This window comes from Mesocricetus auratus, unplaced genomic scaffold (assembly GCF_017639785.1).
Source record: "Mesocricetus auratus isolate SY011 unplaced genomic scaffold, BCM_Maur_2.0 Super-Scaffold_4256, whole genome shotgun sequence".
Taxonomy (NCBI): Eukaryota; Metazoa; Chordata; class Mammalia; order Rodentia; family Cricetidae; genus Mesocricetus; species Mesocricetus auratus.
The window spans coordinates 91,340,177-91,367,015 of NW_024429182.1; the positions used below are offsets into that span (position 1 = coordinate 91,340,177).

The window sequence follows — 26,839 nt, forward strand, 5'->3', positions numbered from 1 at the left end:
TTTTTAAAACTAATAACTTAAAACTGCCACACACATGAACAAATTATCCACAAAATATTCTCCTTTCCTTCCGCAGGTTTTACAATGTATGTGATCATTCGCTAGCCATTTACTCTTACTTAGATGGTCAATTTAGGCAAACAATTCTGAGACCATTCCTCCGCCATTGATAAAGACTGGAGCAGCCAGTGTTAAGGATGATATTCATGTAGCCTTGTGAACTTTCTGGGTGATTTGGTGACCGTGCCAACTCCATCAGCTTTCTTGTCCACAGCTTTGATGTCACCCACAACAACTGCCAGCCTCATGTCACACACAGCAAAATGGCCCAAGGGAGGATAGTCAGAGAAGCTCTAGACACATATCAACAATGACTGCATTGACCAGATTCCAAGAAAGTGACACTATTTTCCAGCTTCTTGCCAGAACGGCAATCAATCTCCTCTCTAAGCCTAGCAGACTTACGTGCTATGTGAGCTATGTGACAATCCAGGACAGGGGCATGGCAGTGTAAATAAGGCTGGATGGGTCAATCGTCTGAGCAATGAAGCCACTTGCTTCCACTGGTGGGTCATTATTACTGTTATCAGCAATGTTGTCACATCTAACATTTTTGACAGACCTGTTCTTCACATTGAAGCCCACATTGTCCCCAGGAAGAGCTTCACTCAAAACCTCATGGTTTGTTTCAACAGACTTTACTTCAGTTGTGACATTGACTGGAGCAAAGGTAACCACCATGGCAGGTTTGAGAACATCAGTTTCTACTCAGGCCACAGGAATAGTAACAATATCACCAATTTAATAGACATCCTGGAAGGACAGCTGCAGATGTGTCAGTTGAAGAATTGGTAGCAGGATACAATTCAAAGCTCCCCGCAATATGACTTTACCCACACCACCATCTTTATGGGTGACTTTTAATCTTTTGAACCTAAGCATATTGGCACTTGGTTCTAGCATTTTGTCACCATTCCAATTAGAAATTGGCACAAATTCTACTGTGTCAGGGTTGTGGCCAATTTTCTTAATGTAGGTGAAGGCTTTAGTTTGGCTCCATGGGATCCACTTTGTTGACACCAACAGTTTCACACAGAGTGTAAGCCATAAGGGCATGCTCACAGGTTTGCCCATTCTTGGAGAAACCAGCACCAACATTCAGCAACACCAGCACCACAATCTGTAATCATGTTTTGTTTTGATTTTTAATAACATCACTGTGTCTGGGGGCATCAATGGTAGTAACATAATGTTTTCTGCTTGCAAATTTCTACAGGGAAATGTCAATAGTGATACCAAACTCAACTCTCAGCTTTCAGTTTGTCCAAGACCTGGGCATACTTGAAAGGACCTTTTCCTATCTCAGCGGCTCCTTTTTCAAGCTTTTCAATGGTTCCTTGTAGGTCAGATGGTCAGTAGTGGTGGACTTGCCCAAATCTGTGTGTGCAATGACAACAATATTGATGTCTTTCCCTTTCCCATTTGGTTTCAAGGTAACAGTGGTTTTTCACAACACTCACATTCTGATGGCAAATCCTTCACCAAATAAAACAAAACACTTTTGTAAAATAAATAAAATTTTAAAATAAAATAAAATAAGTATCCTTAGGATGCAACAGATTCTAAGACTTTCAAGAAGTAGAATAGTTACTAAGCAACCAGCATCTTGCAAGTTAAAATGTTTATACCTGGAGTTTGTCAGATAACACTAATATGGGCACAGCTGAATTGTTACTGATGTTACCTAAAGCAATACATTTGAATCTATTAATGTACAAGTAAAAGCACTTTTAACTGTTCTGTTGACTGTGAGGTGTGAGTGTGTGTGAGTGTGCGCACATGTGTGTGTATCTGTGTGTGTGTGTGTGTGTGTGTAGACACATTTGTACATACATAGACAGATAGAAGTAGGTAGATAGAATCTGTCTGATTGGTTGTCTCAGACAGCTCAAGACAACCTGGAACTCACCATGTCCCCAAGAATGATCTTGAACTTATGATCTTCCTGCATCTACCTCAGGAGTGCTGAACTTTCTGATGTGATCCACCATGCTCAGTCTTACATATTTTTCTTGTCCCTGTTTTATGTCTACTGCAATGTACTTGGTACAAAACACATTTCTTAATCTGTTATTCATAGCATCCCAAACTGGGAGATGTCATGAGCTACATAACATTTTCATTCAAGAATAGACTATACTGCAACAGAAAAATTCCTATCACTCAAGTGATGTCTTAGCTATAAAAGTGTTGCATCCCACTGTACTGCTCATTTTGGCAATGTTGGCATAAACAAACCTACTTATATTGCTGGTTACATAAAAGTGGAGGGTGTGCAATTATGTATAGTACATAATACCAAGTTTAAAAATGACTGCTACAATTCATGTGTGTACTATATATCATTTAGGGTTTAGGTACTTCTTATTAAAACAGTTAGCTGTCACACGGCTTCAAGAGGGCAGGTCCTTCAGGAGATACTTCAGAAAAAGGTATTGTTAGGGTAGAATGACAAAACCATACCTGTTATTGTTCCAAATGTCTTCTAATAGAATGAGATATGAAATTAGAATCCATGATATTGATGACATGATCTTGTGAGTGCTTTGGCTAAAAGCTGCTTGTGTATGACTTTGAGATTCATAGTGGGTTCCATGCCAGCATGACTCAAAAAGAAAATTCACTTTTAAAAAGTATAATGTATTCTGAGGAAGAAAAGCCATCAGTGCTCTTAAACAGATGTTAACCTTGAATATCAATCTACCAACGAAGATGTGCCCATTGGTTCAATAGTGACATAATTGTTGTGGGAGTAGCCAACTACTTTCTGATTGAATTTGAGATCTACACTCCACAGGAGAAATTCTTGCCTGTAAAGTCTGTGACTTGGAAAATCATAGGACCTAGGGAAGAACATAAAGCTTGTGTTGAATAGACATAGTGTCAAGCTGCCTTCTATGTATTTGTGTTTATATCTATAGATTAGTGCAGCTCAGCGTTGGTCAGAGAAGCTTCTGTTTACAATGGCAATGGTTAATGCAGAAACTCATAACTTGCTGAAGTGCTGAGAATGAGTGACTATGGGCTTTCAGCCCTATGTGGCACATCTTCCAAAGTTCAAGGTGCACCATGGAAGAGTGGGAGGAAAGAATCTAAAAACCAGAGGACAGAAAGAGGTGTTATCTTCTAGACATGACCTGGCAGTTGTACCCATATACTCATAGCAACTGTAACTACCCAAACAATGTTTATACAAGACTAGATCTAATGGGAGGTGTCATTTTGTATATATGTTTCTCTTATTGGTTCATGAATAAAACACTATCTGGCCAATGAGGCAGGAAGACAGGCAGGACTAGGACAAGGAGAATTCTGGGAAAGGTAGGCAGAGAGGGCCAGCCAGAACAGATGCTATGTAGCCTGCCAAAGGAGTAACAGGTCCTGACCTTCTCTATTAAGCCAAGACCACGTGGAAATACATATATTAATAGAAATAGGTTAATAACAGAGCTAGCCAGTAAGAAACCCTAGCTACCGGCCAACATTTCATAATACAGCATTTATGTGTTTATTTAATAAGATGGCTATGGGCCCATGCTGGGAAAGAAAATCCAGCAACAAGATCTATCAACAGTCCATCGTGCATGGGAAAGGGGCTCATGAGACCCAATCCTTCTCTAAGGGGATATAGGAAGTTCATGGTTGCTAGGGGGAGAGGAGGAATCATATTCCTCAGGGGTATAGTCACTAATAAGTAGCCCTTCCTCAAGTAAATATCTACCAGCCTTATGTACCCACATTCATGCAAGCAACCCTAATTAAATACAGTGTCACATGCAAGCACACACACACACACACACACACGTAAAATAGAAGAGGAAGTTGTTGAAAAGAACAAGTGATTCAGTAGGGAAGCAGAAAGGTATAAGAGAAGCTAGATAATAGGGGCAACACAATATGCATATACGTATGAAATTGTAGAACAATAAATGAATACAATTTTAAAAGAAAATAATTCTGATTCCTGGGATTCACTCTGGACTACAAAATTATTTCTTCTCAAGTATCGCAAACTCACAGTGAGATATTATTTCCACTATAGCAGTATTAGAGGATGGATCCACAGAAATGTGATCTGGGTTAGAGGGCTGAGGTGGAATTGGTGTCATTACCTAGGGGTGAACTCGCCTCTTTTATTTCTTTGTCTTTTCACCTTCTTCTATGTCATGGCAGCATGGAGGCCCTTGCCCTCCACTGGACTCCCCAGGCTCCAGAGTGGTGAGAACTGTTGGAATTAGGAGTGATTTGGTCTTACAGCAGCATGTGATGGCACATGCCTGTCATCTATGCAGGAAGGCTAAGGCTGTCTTGGACTGCATGAGATTACACAGCAAGTCAACAAGTAAAAAGATAGACTTTTTGTCTCAGTTCTACCATCACAGCAACATTACACAGATTAGACCAGTGGTATTGTTGTTGCAAATGCTTCTGAAGATGAAGCTTAAAAGCTTTTAGCTTTCATGCTGAAGAAAAACACCTTTGGAAAAAGACAGTTGAAGGCAGCTATGGCATCCTCTGGGTGATGTAATTATTGCTGATAGTTCTTAAGCATTTGTTACATACCGTGTACTTTACAGACATTACTGCATCTGACCTACATTAGCCCTCCATTTTATATATGAGGAGAGAAGCACAGGAAGATCTGGTAACTTCTCCAAATAGCTTAGTCCTGATAGCAAAGATACAAATTGATGTATATCTGGCCCAAGGACCTATATTTTCTTTTGCGGGTGTTCCTGTTGTTTATTTTTGTTTTTGTGTGAAGGAGTCTTGAGTAGTTGATTCTTCTTCCCTTACTTCCTAAATGTTGGTGTTACAAGAGTGAGCCACCATGCCCAGATAGAACCTGCTTTGTATGCAACACACACTGGTGCATACAAAACTTTTGTACCTGGAGGGTGAAAATACCCAGTATCTTTACTCTTCAGCTGAGACTTCAAAAGTCTCTTATCAACTAGTCTATTGTCTGCTACATGACTTCATTTGCCAAAAATTCTTTCAGAAATGTTTACCTAAGCTGAACCCTGCAAGCTAGTGTTAGGCAGCATTTCTGGTGTCACCAAGAGTGTGGTGCTGGGCCTCAAGCTTCTACTTTGCTGTATAGATGGCAGTGCCTTGGATGCAGCAGATGAAACCCTTCTTGTCCCATGCATCTTTGATGCTTCTCATTGATCACATCTACTACCCACAATGCAGACCCTGTGTAAAACCAAAGAATAAGCTCTCAAGAGTAGTTGTGAGTGCCTAATGACAGAAATTCCATCAATCATGAGTTCTGTTGATTCAGTACTTTGCCAGATAGTTGCTTTATACGAAAGGAAGTGAGAGCCAGAGCTATCTTCTAATGATTATCACTGGCCTGAAGTACTCACAAACCTCCTCCTCATTCATTATCACACTTGCCTCTGAGCTTGACATACATTTCACCTTGACCAAGAGATTTGCAATGACTTGGAGCTCATGTTCTGTGACACCTGCTTTCTCATCTTGGTCATTAGACTCCTTTGAAAGCTGTTAGCTTCATCCTTTCCTATTTGGGTGAACTTTTCTTGAGATGAAATGGAAGCAGTTGCGAACTTGGTAGCAACAGCTTCTTCCATCTGAGTGTTCTCATTAGCTATTATAACAAGAAGTGGATTGTGCTACTGTGTTCAAGATACTTATTCCTCCTGTCTGGATTGTGTGAGTTTCTCCTTATTATTATGGTTGATGAGAACATAATTGTAACCACCATTTCCTTCACTTTAAAGAATGCAGAGTCTTATTTGCTCTACCATTTAAAAGCCACGCCACTGGAGAGACAACCATGAAGGGCCTGAAGGCAGAGTACTGGGCCCAGGCCTAACACTCCTCAACTGTGTCTTCTCTGTGGTCTCACAGGTTTATACTTTCCTTGTTCATTTGTTCATAATGAGGCCAGAGGAAAGAGCAGAGGTCAGATTTCTGGACCTCATCACCCTCCACAGTCAGATAAAAAATATTTTTTGATATAGGACTTCTTGAAGCTGAGGTTGACCTCAAATTCATTATGCAACAGAAGATGACCTTGTATTTCTGATGGGCCTCTCTCCCACAGTTGGGATTATAGTCTTGTAACTAGTATTTGATTTATGATGGGCTGGTAAACTAATGCTAGCATGCTAGACAAGAAATCTACCACACCCCAACCTCCAGGCCTCAGATAAATATTTTTACTTTTAAAATTCTTTTAAAAAATGTGTGTGTGTGTGTGTGTGTGTGTGTGTGTGTGTGTGTGTGTGTGTGTTTAAAAACAGTTCTCAAATAGCCCAAGTTGGCCCTAAAGTTGCTATGTAACTGAAGCCCAGGATGACCTCCTGCCTGTTTCCCAAGTTCTGGGCTTACAGTCACAGTCTACCATGTCTAGCTTTCCCTATCACAGTTATTTATTTAGTTTTTCTCAACACCAGTGTTTATTTTATTTCCTTTATTTTTGAGATTAATGCAATTATATCATTAATTTTTTTGTTTTTAAAACAATCTTATTTTACATACCAATCCCAGTTCCCTCTCCCTTCCTTCCTCCTCCTCCATCTCCCCATCTCATTCCCCATCCACTCCTCAGAGAGGGTGAGGCCTCCCATGGGGGAATCATCAAAGTCTGTCCCCTGTTTCTAAGCTGAGCAAAGTATCCCTCCATAGGGGATGGACTACAAAAAGCCAGTTCATGCACTAGGGATTTGTTCTATTGCCAGTGGCCCCATAGACTGCCCAAGCCCCCAAGTTGTCACCCATATTCAGGGGGCCTAGATCAGTCTTATGCAGGTTTTCCAGCTGTCAGTCTGGAGTCAGCGAGCTAACACTTGCTCATGTCAGCTGTTTCAGTGGGTTTCCTGAGCATGGTCTTGACCCCTTTGCTCATCACTCCTTCCTCTCTACAACTGGATTTCAGGAGTGATGGGGGAAGTCCTGTGTATTTGTCAATAAAGCACTGTTGGCCAAAAGGGAACCAAGATAGGTGGGACTAGGAATCCAGGAGGACTCTGGGTAGGAGAAACACAGGAGAAACACAGAAAGTCAAGATGTAACGCCATGGGGTAGGAAGCCCGGAAACCTCTCTGGTAAGAGAAATACTTAGATTAGCAATTATGGGATAAATACTTAAGTCAGAGCTAGCCAGTAAGAAACAAGCAAGGCCAACAGCTTCATAATTAATATAGCCTCCTGTGTGTTTATTTGGAACTGATGTGGCTCTGGAACCAGCTAGTGGGAAGGCTTCTCTTTACACAGGAGCTCAGCCCAGTACTTAGCTGTGAATCTCTGCTTCTGATGGCATTTAAGGTAGTCATCAATCTCATTATAGGGAAAGAGCATTTAAGGTGGCCTCTCCACTATTGCTTAGATTCTTAGTTGGAGTCATCCTTATGGATTCCCAGAAATTTCCCTAGTGCCAGATTTCTCATTAACCCTATAATGGTTCCCTCTATCGAGGTATCTCTGTCCTTCCCCCAACTTGACCTTCCTGATCCCTTACTTTCTCCCCCCTCCCCTTCTCACCTTATCTCTCTCCTACCTCCCTACCCCCATGCTCCCAATTTACTCAGGAGATCTTGTCCATTTCCCCTTGGGGGGGCATATATATCTCTCTTAGGGTACTCATTGTTTCCTAGATTCTCTAGGGTTATGGATTATAGACTGGTTTATCCTTTGCTTTATGTCTAATATCCACTTATGAGTTATTACATACTATGTTTTTCTGTCTCTGTCTGGGTTTACCTCACTCAGGATGGTTTCTTCCAGTTCCATCCATTTGCCTTCAAATTTCACGATGTTATTGTTTTGTGTTTTTTTTTTAATCTCCAAGTAGTGCTCCATTGTATATATGTACCACATTTTCTTTATCCATTCTTCAGTTGAGGGGCATCTAGGTTGGTCCAGGTTCTGGGTATTACAAATAAAGCCGCTATGAACATAGTTGAACAGATGTCCTTGTGGTATGATTGTTCATCCTTAGGGTACAAGCCCAAGAGTGATATTGCTGGATATTGAGGTAGAATGATTCCCAATTTTCTGAGAAACCACCATCCTGATTTCCAAAGTGGCTATATAAGTTTCACTCCCACCAGGAATGAAGAAGTGTTCTCCTGACTCTGTATCCTCTCCAGCACAATCTTTTGTTTATGATCTTAGCCAATCTGATAGGTGTAAGATGGTATCTCAGAGTTGTTTTGATTTGCATTTCTCTGATGGCTCAGGATGTTGAGAAATTCCTTAAGTGCCTTTCAGCCATTAAAGATTCCTTTGTTGAGAATTCTCTATTTAGATCTGTATCCCATTTTTTAATTGGATTATTCGGTGTTTCAGTGTCTAGTTTATTTGAGTTCTTTTTTTTTTTTATTTTGGAAAGCAGCCCTCTGTCATATGTGGGGTTGGTGAATATCTTTTCCCATTCTGTAGGCTGCCAGTTTGTCTTGTTGATTGTGTCCTTTGCCTTACACATGCTTCTCAGTTTCAGGAGGTCTCATTTAATTGCTGATCTCAGTGTCTATGCTACTGGTGTTTATATTCAGGAAGTGGTCTCCTGTGCCAATGTGTTCAAGGGGACTTCCCACTTTCTCTTCTAATAGGTTCAGTGTGACTAGATTTATGTTGAGGTCTTTGATCCATTTGGACTTAAGTTTTGTGCCTGGTGATTAGATATGGATCTATTTGCATTCTTCTACATGTCAGCATCCAGTTATGCCAGCACCATTTGTTGAAGATACTTTATTTTTTTCCATTGTATAATTTTAGCTTCTTTGTCAAAAATCAGGTGTTCTTAGGTGTGTGGATTAATATCAGGGTCTTCAATTCGATTCCATTGGTCCAACTGTCTGTTTTTCTGCCAATACCAAGCTGTATTACTATATTACTATTATTACTATAGCTCTAAATAGAGCTTGAAGTCAGGGATGCTGATGCCTCTGGAAGTTCATTTATTGTTTTGATTTTTCCATATGAAGTTGAGTATTGTTTTTTCAAAGTCTGTGAAGAATTGTGATGGGATATTGATGGGGATTGCATTGATCTGTAGAAAGCTTTTAGTAAGATTGTCATTTTTACTATGTTGATCCTACTTATCCAAGAGCAAGGGAGATCTTTCCATTTTCTGATAATTTTAAAATTTCTTTCTTAGAGACTTAAAGTTCTTGTCATACAGGTCTTTCACTTTTTTCACTAGAGTTACTCCAAGGTATTTTATGTTGTTTGTGATATTTTTGAGAAATTTATACTATTATATTTACCTCATTTCTACTCCTTGTCCTCTCCTCTAACTCCTCCCCATGTTCTGACTCCAGTCTGTCTCAACTCCATGGCCTTTTATTCTTTAATTATAATTGTTACCTAAATATAGGTAACAAAGTATGTATGCAATGTATATAGGCACATGAATGTGTTTATGCAAGCAGTTGAATCCACTTAGTGTTGCTTGTATGTATCTTTTTAGTGCTGACTACTTGGGATTAGAAAACCAATCAGGGGGATTGTCCCTGGAGAAGACCTCTCTGTGCAGTCCTTTTTTTTCTGTTTGTGTGTCATTTTTTCCTCAAAGAACCATCTCTTTGCTTTGTTGATTCTTTGTATTGTTTTATTTTGTTTCTACTTCATTGATTTCAGTCCTCAATGTGATTATTTGCTGGTGTCTAGTCCTCCTGGGTGAGTTTGCTTCATTTTGTTCTAGAGCTTTCAGTTGTGCTGTTAATTCTCTAGTGTGACTGTTCACCAGTTTCTTCAATGTGGGCACTGCTATGAACTTTTCTCTTGCACTGCTTTCAAAGTGTCCCATAAGTTTGGGTATGTGTGCCTTCATTTTTCACTGGATTCTAGGAAGTCTTTAATTTCTTTATTTCTTTCTTGACCCAGGAGTGATGAAATTGAGTATTGTTCAATTTCCATGAGTTTGTAGGGTTTTTGTAACTTGTGTTGTTGTTGAATTCTAATTGTAAATCACGGTGTTCGATAAGACACAGGGGGTCATTCCAATTTTTTCATATATGTTGAGGTTTGCTTTATTGCTGAGTATGTGGTCAATTTTAGAGAAGGTTCCATGCATTGCTGAGAAGAAGGTATATTCTTTTGTGTTTGGGTGGAATGTTCTATAGATGTCTGTTAAACCCAATTGGGTCATAACTTCTGTTAGTTCCTTTGTTTCTTTGTTAATTGACTGTAGCTCTTTATCTAGGTGTGGGGCCCCCTGCAACTTCCCCCATCCAATCTTGTCAAAGCAACCACATTGTTGCAATTTCATGGGTGCAGTTTCCCTGTCATGTACAAAGGCAATCAGCAGACATCCAGGACCTCTGGTTCCTACAATTTTTCTTTCCCTCCTTCTGTAATGTTCCCTGAGTCTTAGGTGCAGAGCTTATAGATTTATCAACTGGGGTTTGGTATCTCACAGCTTGTTATTTTTCTGCACTTGGACCAGTTGTGGATTTATGCAAAGGTATCTGTGTGCTGTAGAAAGAAACTTCTTTGGTGATGTTAGAGAAACACACTTCTCATCAAAGCCTGGTGCAGGAACTAGCCAGAATTATGGCTAGGGGAGTGGAGTCCTCTTTATCACATTTAATCAGCCAATTCAACCAATGTCCAGTGAGTGCCATTAAATGCAAAAGTTTTTTAATATAACTTCTGTGTTGGACTTTGAATTCCACAATTAATAAGCTTTCTTCTTATATCTCACATGAATTAAATATGCAAAGTCATTGCTATCTTACCTCAAAAATATTTTTCTGAATATATATAAAACCTTTATCCTCTTGATATTACTTTTTATCTCTGTTGAAAACTTTCTTGCTACCCCCTCTTAAGTTCCGTCTTATTTTATTTCCAGAAATATATTCTGCAAAGTATATCAAGAAGCAAAGTAGACTTTAGAATCCTAGAGGCTTATTTTTGTTATTTTAATTATTTCTACTGTCATTTTTTAGCTCATGCCATGTGTCAGACAGTTTTAAAAATGCTATGAATTAGCTCATGTAATCTCCATAACAATTCACTGGGAAAGATGTTAGTCACCCTCACTCTTCCCTAAGGAACTAAGTTTGGAAATTTAAGTAGCAGCAGCAGTTTGTATGCCTGTAATCCCAGCATGTGGTGGAGGTGGAAGCAAATGAATCAGGAGTTTAGGACCAGCCTAAGCTAAACAGTGAGTTTGCAGTCAGGCTGGTCTACAAGAGACACTGTCTAAAACAACAACGAAACAAAACCAAGACAAAGAGTAGGAAGATATTTAACTAGCCTGCTCAAGTTCACATAACTAGTTGGTAGCAGAGATGGCCTGTGTGACTCTCAGGCCTGGCTGTTGATCACTTTCCCACTGCAGGTGGCCCAAGTGAGAACCCAGGTCATAAAGTGGTTCAGATGGCCAGAAATAGCAGCTTTGACCTTGTGCCTTCTCCAGCCCTGCTGGATGCAGTACACCTTGATTTTGTTTTCTGTATGTGAAGATGGAAGGGCTGGATGACATGCATTTGTGACCTTCGTGCTCTTTGCAGATTGCCCTGTGCATCCATTTATGGGTGAGGCTCACAAAGTAGCTGTTGGGTGTCCCATAGGGTATGCTGTGCTTAATGTGGTTTGCTTTTGTTTTATGTGTATGAGTGTTTTGTCTGTATGCATGTCTGTGGACCAATGTGTTCAGTACCCCAGGAGGCCAGAGGAGGTTATCAGATCCCCTGAGACAGATGGGTGGGAGCCTCAATATGGTTGCTAGAAACTGAACTCAAGTTCTCTGCAAGAGCAACAGTGCTCTTAAACTGCTGAGCCATGTATCCGGTCCCCAATTAATATGGTTTTAATTATTACTACTGCAAGATGAAATCCTTAATATTATTACCATCCTGATTTTATAGACAAGAATATCAAAATTCTGAGGTTCCAGTCACCTGCCAAGGTCTTACCACTAGTACACTATGGAGCAGAGATTCAAATCCAGGATGGCGGCTCCAAATTCAACTGCTGCAACATGCCACCCCATGGCTCTCATGTTAGAATTGCCTTACAGGAACCCTTCACATTTTTATATCAACTTCTGGAGACTTTTATGATCACCTGGAACAATCAGATATAAGTTCAGTAATGAGTATAGTACTTAGGAAAATCAAATACACAACTTGAAAATAAATTATATGTAACTCCCTAAAGAAATGATTAAAGCCCAGGACAGTACACAGAATTCAAGTAACACACTCTGATCCTGTAATCTGCTCAGCCTGCCTCACCTCCTAAGCGGAAACAATGCCTCCAGACTACCTCCTCCTCTACTCCTCTCCTACTTCTACAATTCTGCCTCATGCCCATATGTGTTGAGTTATCTTCTGCCAACAGAGAGATGCTAATTTCCCTATCTCAGCTGTCAGATTTCAGACTTTGCATGCTGCATCTCCAGTAAGAGCACCTGTGTTTTACCCCCATTTGAAAATTGGGAATAAGTGTTGCTCTCTATTGCCAACACAAAGCACGGAGGTCACTCCAGAGGCAGTAGGATGTAGCTCTTTTCTGAGTCAAACATGAGTGAGGTGAACTAGGAACACAGATTCAGGTTGACCTGAATGGACTTAGTCACATGATTTTTTTATAGTCACGGAATAAAAAAATGACACATACATCATTGAGACATTAGGTAAGTAGTTTAGAGCAAAACAAGGAAATCTTGGCAATTGGTTTCAGATGTTCTCTGATGTCTTTCTTAGTTTCTGAGTTGATGGAAGCTAATGGTCAGCTAAGAAGACATTCCAGTGGTTTTACCTGATAGTCAAAAGGTCAGATTACAGAGATGAGCCATGATAGGCTATTAAAGGGAATAAAGATACCCGAGATTCTTTTGACTCTACAACTGAAGCATTCCAACTCTATAATCTAGTTAGCCAATCAGTCTTGTAGAATCTTGAAATCTAAAGACTTTCTTATCAGCTCACACTATTACACAAACATGTTTTCTCTCCTCCTCTCTGGGCAGTACTTTACAGAGCTCCCCCCTCCTCTCTTTGCCCTCTCTGTCATCTAGTTGGGGACATCTCTTTCCTGGGCTTAGCCCAGAGTATTTTCTGTGTGTCTCTGTCTTTGTATTTCTGTCTTCCTCTTTCGTCCTCTCTATTGTAATAGAAAGCACTGTCACTGGAGACTTGCATGAACCACTGCATTCCCTAAGAAGGAACATGGGTTTCCAGGTGGAGTTAGAGTCCTTAAGACTCAGAGGACACCCCAGTGAACCAAGGCGAGAGCTGATTTTCTATTTCCTGAAGAATCTTTGAGAGAGTTTAGTCTGTTGAAAGGAAAGGAAATTTACAAAGTTCAGATAATGAGAGCATTATGCAAATTATGAACTTCACTGACCTGGAGGTGGCTGTCAGACTTCGAGCATTTAATTAGGAATAGTGACACACCTTTTACATTATAATTTTAACTTCTGTTGATTGAAATAAAACCATGCCTTTGCTTTATTTTATGCTAATGCCCCCAAGTCATTCCATATCAGTTCTCGTATTTGAACTAGGGATACTACAGCAGTGTGTTACATGTGACCTGTTTAGCTGTGTCACCTGGATAAAACAGTAAGAGGTAGTCTTTTCCACAGTTTTGTCTTGAGATGTTTTGAATTTGAAAAGAGAGATTCAAGGCCTATTTTACAGGATTTCAGCTTTTAGCCTTTGTCATCACACTTATGAGGAAAATGTCTTGCAAATATTTTTCAAGTAAGAAAAGAAATAGATAGGTTTTCTAAGGCATTCCCTGTCTCATTTATGTTTCTATTTTTCTTCAGTCTCCAGTGGTCATTAGGCTCAGCTGGAAGTGAAACTCACTTGGGGTAAATCCATCTGTTAGGTCAGATACAAGTCGAAATGAAAAGGCCATTACCTTCAAAACAGTCCCACAGAGTGGAATCAGTGGGCAGAGTGGGGAAATGAAGAGGAACTGCTTGGTCCTGTCTTTTTGTCTAAGATCTGCCTTGGTTTGTTGTTTGCTCTCTCTGAATGCACTCTTCCTAGTTCTGAAACTATCCACATGGTGTCCAGTTCTTTCTATCTGAGACACAAGATCCTGCAACTTCTCTGGAGGTGCCCTCTGAATGCTGACACCCATAATATCAGTAGGTTATACTGACAGACACACCTGGAGTGATTACCATGTCTGTGCAGAGCTGAGCAGGTAGAGTAAGGCAGACCGTCTCTAATGGGAGCTTTTGTCTGGTTACTGTGTAGGTCTAATCCAGCATCCAGAGCTTTTTAGAAAAAGCTGTTTCTTAGGTGCCTGCTATAGCACTTTGGAGATTTTACTGTAAAAGACAGAAGCATATGTCCTCAGCTCTTGTCTTCCCCCATGGATAGCTCACTCTAGGGTGGCATATCTTGAGATCACTCATGGGTCTCTGCAGAAAGGCTGACCTGCTGAGGAACTGAGATTCAGCCAACAGCCAACTAGAAAAAGCCCTTGAAAGCAGCCTCAGTTAAACCAAAGTGACTGCAGTTTGGTGATGCTGTTGATCAGGCCCAGCTGAGCTGTTAGCAGATCCCAAGACTTGGAGATTGTAGACAGTCCTGCTCCTTGTTCTGAGTTGCTTCCTGATGTCATGTTAATAGATGCATCATCCTTTGGTGTCCTGCAAAGCACAAGCCAGGGGTTTTCTTTACCAAGCTCCCTAATAGTGCAAGGCAAAGTACCTGGAGTCTTGGCAATGTGACCCAGCTGACTAAAATTTCAAGAAAGACTGTTGCCACTTTCCCGAAAACACAGAGGGCAGAGATTGGTGGGAGAGTCAGTTTCACTTCAAGTCCAGACCTGGGGATATGACATTCCTTATCAAAGTCTGCTCTCCATTTCTGAAAGATAAAAAAGTTTCATGGAGCCTAGGGATCTGGTTCAGTTGGAAGAGTGCTTGCCTCGCTTGTGTGAAGCCCTGATTCAATTCCTGGCACTGCACTGGGCTACTCAATTATTCACACCTTTTCCCCAGTCCTATCTCTAAACGAGATCCCACAAATCCTGAATATGGACTGGGGCTACTGGGATCCTTTAGTGTTTTTCCTAATGTGGTCACATTGATTAAATTGTCTCTGTTTTTCATCATTATGTGTCCCACTAATTAACTTATGGGGTTGGGTAGCTGAGCCTAGCCTATTGGGGCTACCCAAGCCCTAGGCTTTTTCTCAAGTTCCAGAAACAAGGATGCACCACCACCTCTGTGCTTCACAGAGGAAGTCCTGAACAATGAGGGAGAAGATTGCACAGTGTGTGGATGCCAACTACAAGGGCCATGATTAACCACAGTGGAAAACGCTTCATCTATGGAAGGAATGTGTTGTTTAAAGAAAATAAAGATGGTAAGAATGCAAGAAAACTGTTCAGGCAGCACTTTCCTACATGTTGGCAGACAAGTTCAAGGATACTGCTGATTCAGCATGGTCAGGCTAAAGGATGAGTCTCATCAAGGCAACACCATCTCTGCAGATTTGCTCAACCTAGTCTTTTCTTAGTTACACTGAGGGAATCATGCATCACAACATCCCTTTCTTCTTTGTTCTCGCATCCTAAGCCATATTCCTTTTGAGGAGTGAGGTGAGGATCAGAGTCTTATGTGGCCTGGACTGGTCACAAACTAGGATGTGTAGCCTACTCAACTTCTGATCTTTCTGCCTCTATTTCCCGAGTGTTAGCATTATAGGCATGTACCACCATGCCTGTTTTTTGTGGTGCATGGGTTTGAACCCAGGACCTCATGCATTGGAGATACAATGCCATCCCAGCAATGACATCATTTTACTACGTAATGCACAGATGGCTTCCAGTTATCCTAGAAACGCCTGTTTGATGGTAATACTGGATTCGCCTCCACCTTTCTCACACCAGCTTACACTAGTCTCCCCTCACTCAGATTGACTCAGTTCCATTTGTTTCTGGACAAACCAGCCTGTTATTAATTCAATGATTTTCTTTCCGTTGTGCTTCCCTTTGCTTAGGTATATGCTTTAGCTGGCCCCTGAGGTTTCTTCATATATTACCCTGAAAACTGCCTTCTCCATGGTGACTATATCTTGATGCTCCATTTCACAACAGTCCTTTTCCTTTGTAACCTTAACACTGTCAGACACTGCCTCTACATCCCATCAAGCTTATTTTTATATTTATTGAACATCTTTATGTGCCAGAAACTGCTTGAGTGTTGAGTATATATTACCTCAGTGTTTTTGTTTGTTGAATTTTGTTGTTGCTATTGAGATTAGTTCTTATGTAGCTGACCTTGAACTTACTATATGACTGATCTTGACCTTGAACTCCTGATCCTCCAACCTCCACCTCCCAAATGCTGAGATTATAGGAGTGTACCACAACATCTGGCTATTTGCTTATTTCTTGTTTAGTCCACAAATCCCATTCCCTTTGCCAACCTAGATGTTTACTTTATGAAAGCAAGAGCTTTGTCCCTCATGCCTGTCCTGAGAACCTGGCATCCAAGTGCATGCCTGAAATGTCTAGTGAATAATTGTTAAATGAAAACAAAAACAAAAGACAACGAAGGACCACACTCAGATCCAAATGGGCTAGGGTACTCAAGAGAAGATGGGATGGATAAGAGCCAGTATCTAATCATCTGAGTCAGGTGATAGATCCCAAGAGAGCATTCAGGATGTGAGCAAACTCAGGAAAGAACAGAACTGTACAGAACCAACAGCAAAATAGGAGAAGTATCCATGCAGACCAATTTAAGCTTCCCTCCATTGTCATCTTTTTATTCACTCTGATGAACACAGACACAAGCTAGAAATGAGAGCTATAATGGATTGATTTATGACTGTCCTTTAAATTTGTGTACGCTTGGAATCTCAAGATACAGCATCATTCAGAAATATGAATCTGCATGTGTGATTAGTTATGTAGGATGAGATAAAACCATCCTCGATGTAGTGTAGGATGCATAGCCAAAGACTTCTTCCTTACAGGGAGATGAGAGATGTGTGAAGAAGATACAGTCAGAAATTAGAGTGATGCAGCCACAAGCCAAGGAAGGCAAAGGAATTGCCCAAAGTCACTACAAGCAATTACAGCAAGGAAGCATTGTTTCTTGGAGCCTTCTAAAGGCCGTGAGGGTACCTGGATTTCTGACCTGCACTTTCCAGAACTATAAAGAGAGTTAATTCTGTTGTTCACGACATAAAGTTTTGATAATTTGTCATAGCAACCCTAGGAATGTAGTATGATAGTTATTCTCCTTTTCTCTTCTGAACATAAAACAATTGTTTAATAGCTCAGTCAGGCAAATTTAAAGGCAACAGCTTTTGCACTATGTGGCAAGGTGCAAAAACTTTAAACAGTTTTTGTTAGAAGAAATGTCTGATGACTGAGAGACATAGCAGAATTAAGACAAAGAAACAAAAACACCTTATAAGACAGATACATGAAGCTTTCCATGATTCTGTCCATGGAGAATCATCAGCACCTGAAGAACCTGACCTTTTCTGCTATCTCAAATGAAAAAGCCTTGCCTATGTGCAAAACCACAAGAGAGTGGAATTTAAGATGGGAAAGAAAGTGCAAAGGGTTAAAGACAAGTCCGTTACTCTTGGGCTGAGTTTGCAAGTTATACCTTGAATTTGTATCCATGATTTGTCTTCATCACTGCTATAGCTTTGTAATGAATGATACTGTGGACCAGGACTTGTTTTCCAGGCTGCTTTCTCTGCTTCCCTGACATCATGATAAGTTCATGACTTGAGTGCTCTCTGCATAACTGCAGCTCCATCAGTCACTTTGGCTCCATAGAGGTGTGAGATCATCTTCTTGCCTATGGACCCCAAGATTCTGGAAGTGGGGCAGATGAATAGACCCATTTAAAGCAAAGCATAATGCTTTGTTTAAAACAAAGCTTTTAGGGCTGGTGAGATGGCTCAGTGGGTTGAAGTGCTTGTTTATGTGCCTGACGACCTGACTTAGATCCCCAGATTCCACAAGGAATTAGAAGAGAACCCAACTCCCAAGAGGTGTCCTCTAGCTGTTCCATACACACTGTAACATACATGCTGTCAGTACATATACACTAAATAAAATTAAAGCTTTTATAAAGACAGAAAACAATGCAAAGGAGTGCACAGGAAAATTCTGCCCTGAAGAATTGGTCTGCTTTCTGTTGCATCAACATAAGAATATCACTAAATATGTCTGATATAGTTGTCTCACTGGCAAAAGGAAATGTGTTTGACAAAGTCCTTTTGGACACTGACAGTCTAAAATGATCTCAGATTCAATCTTTCCCATGTTTACAAGAGTCTCATCTCCTCTGTTAGGCTCCCTTGGGACAGGAATAGTGTCTCCATTTCAGTCCCAGTGCCAAGAACACAGCTCGATCCAGATCCATGGTAGGCATCAGCTAAGTGTTTGTAGATTGACTAGTTAAAAATCTATCTCCCCCGTGCCCTTATTCTAATATCTCCGGGTGGTATAAAACTCAAGACTCCAAATTAAAAGAATTCAACAAGAAATTAAAGATAAATATTTGATATGAACAGAGAGTTATTTCTTGCTTGACACCTTACTGTCAATGAATCCTACCTAAAGGATTTGTGAAAAATCTGTTTCATAGTTCAGACTGACTACTTCTCAGAAAACTTCCTTTTCTGAAGGGAGCAAAGAATCTCACTCATTCCTCTGTGACCTTCTCTGATTGGACTCATCACCATCACACATATGGATGTGTGCATGTAACTTAAAGATGTGTCTGTGTCTGAGAAGTTTGTGCGTGTGCACACACATGCAAGATAGCTCAAAAAAGCTTTGAGTATGAGCTCACCTATATTGATGAATACAGTGAGGAGGGTGGGAGATCATAAGCCTGATGATCTATAGTGAAGAATTCCCAAACTAATGTCTGGAAGCCTTTCCTGTCTGTTATGGAGCTTATCACAAAGAACAAGCGTGAGTGAGCCTCATGCCTCTTGTTTGCCTGTGCCCAGGCTGCCGTATCCTCTTCCTGGAATGAAGACTCCATTCAATGTAAACCTTTTACTATTATTGCTGTTGTTATTATAAGAGATAGAATCTCATGTCTCCCAGGCTTTCCTCCAATTCCTAAGACATCCAAGGATAACCCTGACTCCAGATCCCCCTGCCTATACCTCCTCACTACTGATTATAGGCATGAGCCACCGTGTCCAGTTATGCAGGACTAAGTGTGGAGCCCAGCACCTCATGCATACTAGGTCAGCACTCTACTAATTGAGCTAGATCCCCATCCCAATTCACTGTAAAGCTTTAGATGGACACTGGGAAAGCCACGGGTCTCAGGGACTTCCTTCAGCATTTTGACAGACACTACACCAACACTGGGCTTTCTGTCCTGAACAGATGACGTTCCAACCACCAGGACTGCTGCCTGAAAAGTTCTTTTGCAGACAGTTGTTTTATGTTTTTCTCTGCTCCCAGAGACATAAGGGAATCAATCATTTGTTTTTCAAAAGTAAACAGAGCCATAAAATGAAAAACAGTGGTCCCCAAAGCAGAATTTTCTTTGAGTTTAGGTCATCCTTGCCTGAGTAAAATATGTAGGAGTCAAGGTTCACCAGGGCCGAAGTGTAAGCAGGTCTAAGTGCAGGCCTCCAGGGACTCTCCCTAGGGCATTAATATTAATATGAGATTTTCATAGAATACAAAGTAGCCTAATGTTGTACCACTAACACTGTTTCTGGGTCAAGATGACTCCTGAGGCAAAAAGGACTTCTCTGCACTGCAGAAACTTAAGGTTTCTTTTCTCTTCCACAGCCCCTGCCTGCTCCCCTGCATTGTCTGTCTCATTGCGGAATTAAGTGTTAACAAACACAGAGCCCATTTGTAGAGCTGTTGCTGTTCTAAGCACTTTGCAAGCATTAACTCATTGAATCTTCAACATAATTCTTTAGGTTTGTGTGTTGTATTACCTCTATCTCACAGACAAGGGCTCTGAGGCCTGGAAGACAGCGGATCACTTGCCCAAGGTTATACAAACACTAAGCAGAAGAGCTAAGGTTCAAACCCAGGCAGTCTGCCTAGAGACAAGGATACCAATCTTGTAATTGACTAATTCACTGCTGCAAGTACCTTCTCAAAATAACTTTCAATATCAATATTAGATGAAAATCACAGCTTAAAATAGACCAGACCCTTGGCAATTACATTTTGCATATTAATTGATTTAAGGATTATAACAAGGAAAGTATGGTGGAAACCATTGAATGTGTTGCATAGCTCAGAGGTATAATAAAAGTGTAGAGCTTTTCTGTGTTTTCTTTTCTTGTCTACTAAGCACTTGACCTCTGGATACAAGGCTCCACCTATCTCTCTTTGACTCTGTTGTGTTTAATCCTTAGAACTGATTTCCACAAAAGCACAGAGAAGGTACTTAATTTATGTAGTTGTGGCATGAAAGTTCCACAGATGGTGGCTTCTCAGCTGCTGGTATAGGGAACCAACCTTTGACATTTTAGTGTGTTCCGAATTTATGGCCCATATACAATAGTTTTCCTTAGGATCTGCTGGAACTTTTGCTAATATGTCCGTGTAACTCTCTGTGTTTTCATGCTAGCCGTCCTTTGGAAGTGCAAGAAGAAAATTCAGAGAATCATCTCATTAGGTCCCACTTCAGGTGTGTGTGTGTGTGTGTGTGTGTGTGTGTGTGTGTGTGTGGTGTTTATTTTTTAAGGATTTATTAATCTTAGGTGTGTATGTGAGTGCCTGAGTATATGTTTGTGCTCTATGTACACAGAGAAGGTGTCACTCCAGTCGTGCCCCTAAAGATTTGTATTTCAACTGCACTTTTTCCAATATTATCACAGTCAGAATAAATAGGTTACATTTTTCTTATACTCAAAAAATAGCTTGCATTCCCTAGTACCAATTTTGTACTTCATTTCCTAACCCTATTCTCAAAGGCAGCCCTCCCCTGGAGCTAACTTGTTTCATGAGAAATGATTGTGTCATCAGCAGTGGCCAAATTGCCAAATGACACCTTCCTTTCTCTCTGATGTTTTGCCATCCCAGGAGTTCAGTTTAGCAGAAATCTGTGCTAGGGTCCAGAAAAGCACTAGTTATTATCCTTTAAAAAGCTTCAGGAAGAGAACTGTAGTCAGCTACTTTCTTCCCCCCACAGGCAATGCTATCATTTTATAATGTAGTGTTTGTATGTGTCTACACACGATGTGCAGTACATGGTAAGCACATATTATATATACTGGACTTCCCAAATAAAAAGTCACAATTCAGGAGAAACACTTTTAACACGTGACTACAAATGACTCTTCCATATACTCCTGCTCTCTTTATTGATTTAATGAGCAAGAATTTCAAAGCATTATCTGTGTTCTGTCATTTAGAACAACTTTCATCAGCCAGTCCTTTGACATTTAGTCAATCTCTAAGAGACTGTGATGACCCCGAATATCGAGAAACCAAGCAGAGGTGCAGAGGATATCAGAAGACTGTGAGCTGAGAGCTGTGTGCAAGAGAGATTTCTGGAAGTCTAACATTACTGGATGACTTCTTTTCAGAAACACCATTTGTGCTAAATTTGCAAAGATGAGCGGAAGCTCCAGTGGCATGTAAAATATGGACAGGCAAAGCTTTTGCACGTGAAAAGTGAAGAAATGCTGAAAGACTAGTGAAGAGGGTGGATCAGGACTGTGTATTGACCTGTACTAGTTGCCTTGTTTCTGCCGCTAAAAGGAAGGAGGATGAGGATGAGGAGGAGGAGGAGGAAGAAGAAGAAGAAGAAGAAGAAGAAGAAGAAGAAGAAGAAGAAGAAGAAGAAGAAGAAGAAGAAGAAGAAGAAGAAGAAACATCAGCGAATAGTGTTAAGGATGTGAGTTCTTTACTCATTGTATTTTTCCCCTCTGCTATATTCCATCAAACTGTTAAGCATGTTCTAAACCTTTTTAAAAACTTTTAGCTCAATAAATCCTCATGATAACAATGCAAGGGATGAACTATTATCATCTCTAGTTTACGGTTTACATGAAGGACAGAGAAGGAAACTTTCTGGTTAAGTACTGAACCAGCATTCAAACATAGGAAGATTTAATCAGAGTCTAGGTGACAACCACTGCCTGAGGAGAGTTGAGTCAAAGTTCAGATACAACAAGCACCATCTAAGCAAAGTATCCATATGCAGAAAGTACAAAGAACTCTCACCAAGAAACAACAGCAAAAGCAATTAAGCCACCCTTAAGATCATAGGGCAGTAAACTGCAAGAAGCTGTCTAACTTCTTTCCAATTCTATGATATGCAGACTTCAACAGGAGCATACAATCTGTTTTGTTATCAGCTAGGAAAATATTTAAAGTCTGTCAGTACCAATAATTTGCAAAAATTTTAGGAAAAAAAATCTCATACATTATATATGACAACCTCAGAAAGAAACTGTCAGGATCTGGTAAAATTAGAGCTATGCAAACCTGATAATCTAGCTTCTGTTTCTAGATGTAGAAATTAGGAGAAATTCTCAGATACATGTGCAACAAAACAGGACTAGTGAAAGCAATTATTCTCCTGTTTGTGATATAAAAGAGCCAACAAGAATATAATTACAACTCACTCTGTAATGAGTGAGTTGGTAAAGGAAATTATCTTTGGGTATAGTTGTGCAGTCAAATACTGGATACTTAATCGAGTTTTGCATTAATTTAAACATCTACAAATTGACCACCATGAAGTCTAGGTTGCAGATGAATGCGTATCTGTCATGTTATTCTTTTTTCCCCCTTTTAATGAAACTAGCTTCCCCCTCTCATACATATCCTGATTACTGTTTCCCCTTCTTCTGATCCTTGTAGTTCCTCTCCACCTCCCCTCTTATCTGGACGCACTCCCTTCCTGTCTCATTAGAAAACAAACAGGCTTCTAAAGAAATAATATGGTATAATGATGTAATATAATAAAAACACACCAGAATTGGACAAAATAAAAGAAAAAGAGCCCAAGAAAAGGCAAAAGAATCAGAGACCTGTAGTAGGCTTTCTCTGGGACACCAACCAGCTCCCAAGTAATGGACATGGTGATTTATTATTAATTATAAATGCTCAGCCTTAGTTTAAGTTTATCCTACTAGCTCTTATGACTTACATTAACCTGTGTCTCTTCATCTACATTTTGCTTCGGGATTTTTACCTTTCTTTCATTCTGTATGTCCTCCTTTTCCTGCTTCCTCCATGTCTGGCTGGCTGGAAGCTGCCTGCCTGGGCAGCCCCAGCCATCTCCCTCTATTTCTCCCTTGTTCTCCTCTCTGGAGCCTAGATTCACCCTCCAAATGAACTATAAGCCACCTACTAGAGATGTTTCCCTTTATATGATTTGCTGTGGTCATGGTGTCTCTTCACAACAATGGAAACCCTAACTAAGACAAGCAGTATTAGGTTTGCCCTGGGTCAAAAGTTTGTGGCTGGGTTGGTATTTCTGTTTCTCTTTTGGTTACATGCAGAGTATATTCCTGTACTAAAGACACTGGAATGTAAGGCTGCAGACTCTATGTAGGTATCAGCTTGACTTCTTCATGTTCAATGAGTTGCGTAGGTGTTGTCTTTAGTAATAGGGTTTTGCCATCAGTTTGTAAAGAGCAACCTATAGTCTTGGCAATAGCCTGGGTTGTTTAGGGACTCCCATGGGAGTTTACCAACAACTCAATTAGATGTAAACCATTACTGGCACAGAAGCTCATTTGGTGACAAGAAATGTCAAGTTGGGTTTCTGTCTCCCCCATTATTTGGTGGTTTTCGTGATTTTATTGAAATCACCTTCATATATGTATATAATTTAGGAACCTTTTTCTCTAGTAGGTTTCCATTCTACTCCCCAAATGGTCCTTAATTTTAGCTGTCTCTACCCATGTTCCTTCCTTTATTCCCCTCACCTCTCCCCATCCCCACTTGACCCTCCCATTACAGCCTCCTTATAGATCCATGAGTATCTATTCTATTTCTCTTTTCTACCAAGATCTACTTGTCATCCATAGTCCCTTACTAACATCTGTAGTTCTCAAATTGTAGCTTGGTTATCATTGGCTTAACAACTACTATCCTCATAAAGTAAATACATACCATATTTGTCCTTCTGGGTCTGGGATACCTCAATCAGGATGATTTTTTTCTAGTTTCATTCATATATACAAATTTCATGATTTAATTTTAAATGGATAATTAATATTGCATTGTGTAAGTATACCACATTTTCTCTATTCATTCTTCTGTTAAAAGACATCTAAGTTGTTTCCAGTTTCTAGCTATTATGGATAGAGCAGCAATGAATATTGTTGAGCAAGTGTCTCTGTGGTAGGATGAAGCATCCTTTGTGTATTTGGGTATATACTCAAGAGTGATATAGCTAGATCTTAAGATAAATTAATTCCCATCTCCCTAGGGAGTTATTATCTACTTTTGTAAGAATTTCTAAGAAAATTTAATTTTTCTTAGAGAAAAGCAAAAGAAAGAGGAGGTTCATACTGTTTGAAGGAAGTAAGTATAAATTTCTCAGAACTCCAAAGCATTTTAGGTCCCAGTTGCATTGCCCACTTTTTTTTTTTTGGTGTTTTGAGACAGGGTTTCTCTGTATTGTTTTGGAGGCTCTCCTAGAACTCTCTCTGTAGACCATCCTGGAGGATGGCCTCGAACTCACAGAGACCCGCCTGTCTCTGCCTCCCGAGTGCTGGGATTAAAGGCGTGTGCCACCAGCACCCGGCTCTGCATTGCCCAATTTTAACCACCTCTTGATCTTTGCAGAAGCAGATGATGAAACATCTCTGTTTTCAAAAGGTTTAGGATTATTTTCCCAGCCTTCTTCTATGGACTGTTGTATCCAGGGGCAAGGAACATCTTTTTACAGAGGCAGATGCTCATTTGCTGGTGCTGTGTTACTATTTTCAGATCAGTTATCTGGAAGCAAAGCTTCCCTGGCTTTACTTTATATTGCATATTGTTTATGGAGACCAGAAGCATCAGAATGTGGTAGGCAACAGCTCCTAGTTCAAATCTTTGAGGCAGATAACTACAGTGAAAGGACAGCTATTTTTTTCTCAGTGTCTTAGGTTAGGTCCAAGAAGGGGCTTTGATTTCCTTGTTTGAATTCTGTGTCCCACCCACTGGAAAAATAACAGCTGTTAGGAGGAATGGGCACCATGATGGCAGCATACCAGGCCAATGGAATGGAAACGATCGTTTCTCAAATGGAAGAAGGGTGCTACTACCCGACAATGAAGGGAAAATTCTGGAAATAAAAGTGAAAATATCAATCCCAGCTGGAATTGACATGTGAAGCAAGCTTGTTGCTAATTTAAATAAAGAATGTAACATAAATAAATAAAATTACCAACACTCTAAAAAAAGTGAAAATATCTTTATAGCAAAACCCATTTGTACAATGCAGCCACACACACTCTTCACTAGAATATTCACTTTAATTCTTCACTAGTTATCCCTAAATATTAGTTATGCAAATTTTCTCTTGTTCATGGGTCTCTGTGGAACTAAGATGATGCTCTAAAAGATAATAACATTCTCTGAATCATGATTCATGGAAGTTGGCATGGCAGATGAATGTGAAGGAGGATGGTGCTTACGGAACTCTAAATAATGGTACAGAGACACCTGGGGCACAGGTACAGTAGGTAACTCCGCCATCCTCGCCCCTCCCATTAGTTACTTCTACATCATTGAGACAGAAGACCTGCAGAGACAGAAAAAAATTTGCTCTGGCTAATGGTTTCAGAGACCTCTTTTCCTCCTGGGCAGAGCATCATGGTAGAATGACTTTGTGGCAGAAAAGCTTCTCTTTGTGATGGACAAAAAGCAGAGTGAGGAAGGGGCCAAGGACAAGATACCCCAGGACCCTCTCCCAATAAACTATGTTTTTTTTTCAACTAGATCTCACTTTCTAAAGTTGACAGAACCTCCCAGCACATTGTTATCAGGTGAAAATGCTTAACCTGTGACATTTAGGGGACATATCAGAAAGATATGTTTTATAATAGAAAGATACCTCCTTGGAGAGCGGAGTCCCTGGGAAACATGTCTGAGGACTATTTCCTAAGGCCTCTTGACTTCTTACCAGAGTAGCTGTGCACAATACCAAGACCAGAGAATGCAGGCATCTTCAGTGGTAAGGCCCAGTCCCAAGAGGCACAAGGATTCTGAGGCTGCATGACTGGTATGCACACGGGGTGAACCTATGTGGCTAAGAACACATCGGTCTAAGCTCCACCCATGGTTGTTCTAATACATTTCTCTAGTGCAACTTTAAACCCAGTGTCCATTATGGGAATGAATGGGGCACAACTTCCCTTCTACTTTCTACTGACTTTACAGCTCTCAGCCAAATGGAAGTATGAGTGCTCTTTTATTCTCCCAGGGGAAGCATCTGCCCTCCCTGAGCGCAGCCATGCTGTGAATAGAGAGATCACAGGTTTGCTCTGCAGCCTGCTTCCTCGGTAGCTGATCACCAGGCAAAATGTCAGAGCAGCTGGTGCTCATCAATTCACCCTCTGTGATTCCAAATACCAATTACTACTGTGAACTCCTAATTGCCTCATTTCTAGCCACATTTTAAAGTAATTAATAAGTAATTGAGTAATGCGTTAATAATAGCCTTAATCATTTGTCTAATGATCAGCTCCCACATATAGTCATCTTTATGACCCGCAGGAAGCATTGCATCTCAGGTCATATCTTGTTAATAGCCCCCAAGCAATCATTTCTTACCAGAGCAAGATGATTTACTTCTCAAAGCAGCAGTGTGTGTGTGTGTGTGTGGGGAGGGGGAGCTTGTTAGACCTCT

The 26,839-nt window shown here is 40.4% G+C and overlaps 1 pseudogene; it reads right to left on the reverse strand.

Annotated features, from left to right (window-relative positions):
- Window positions 1-191: 191 nt before the first annotated feature.
- LOC101824180 lies at window positions 192-25,686 on the reverse strand (annotated as a pseudogene).
- Window positions 25,687-26,839: the final 1,153 nt, after the last annotated feature.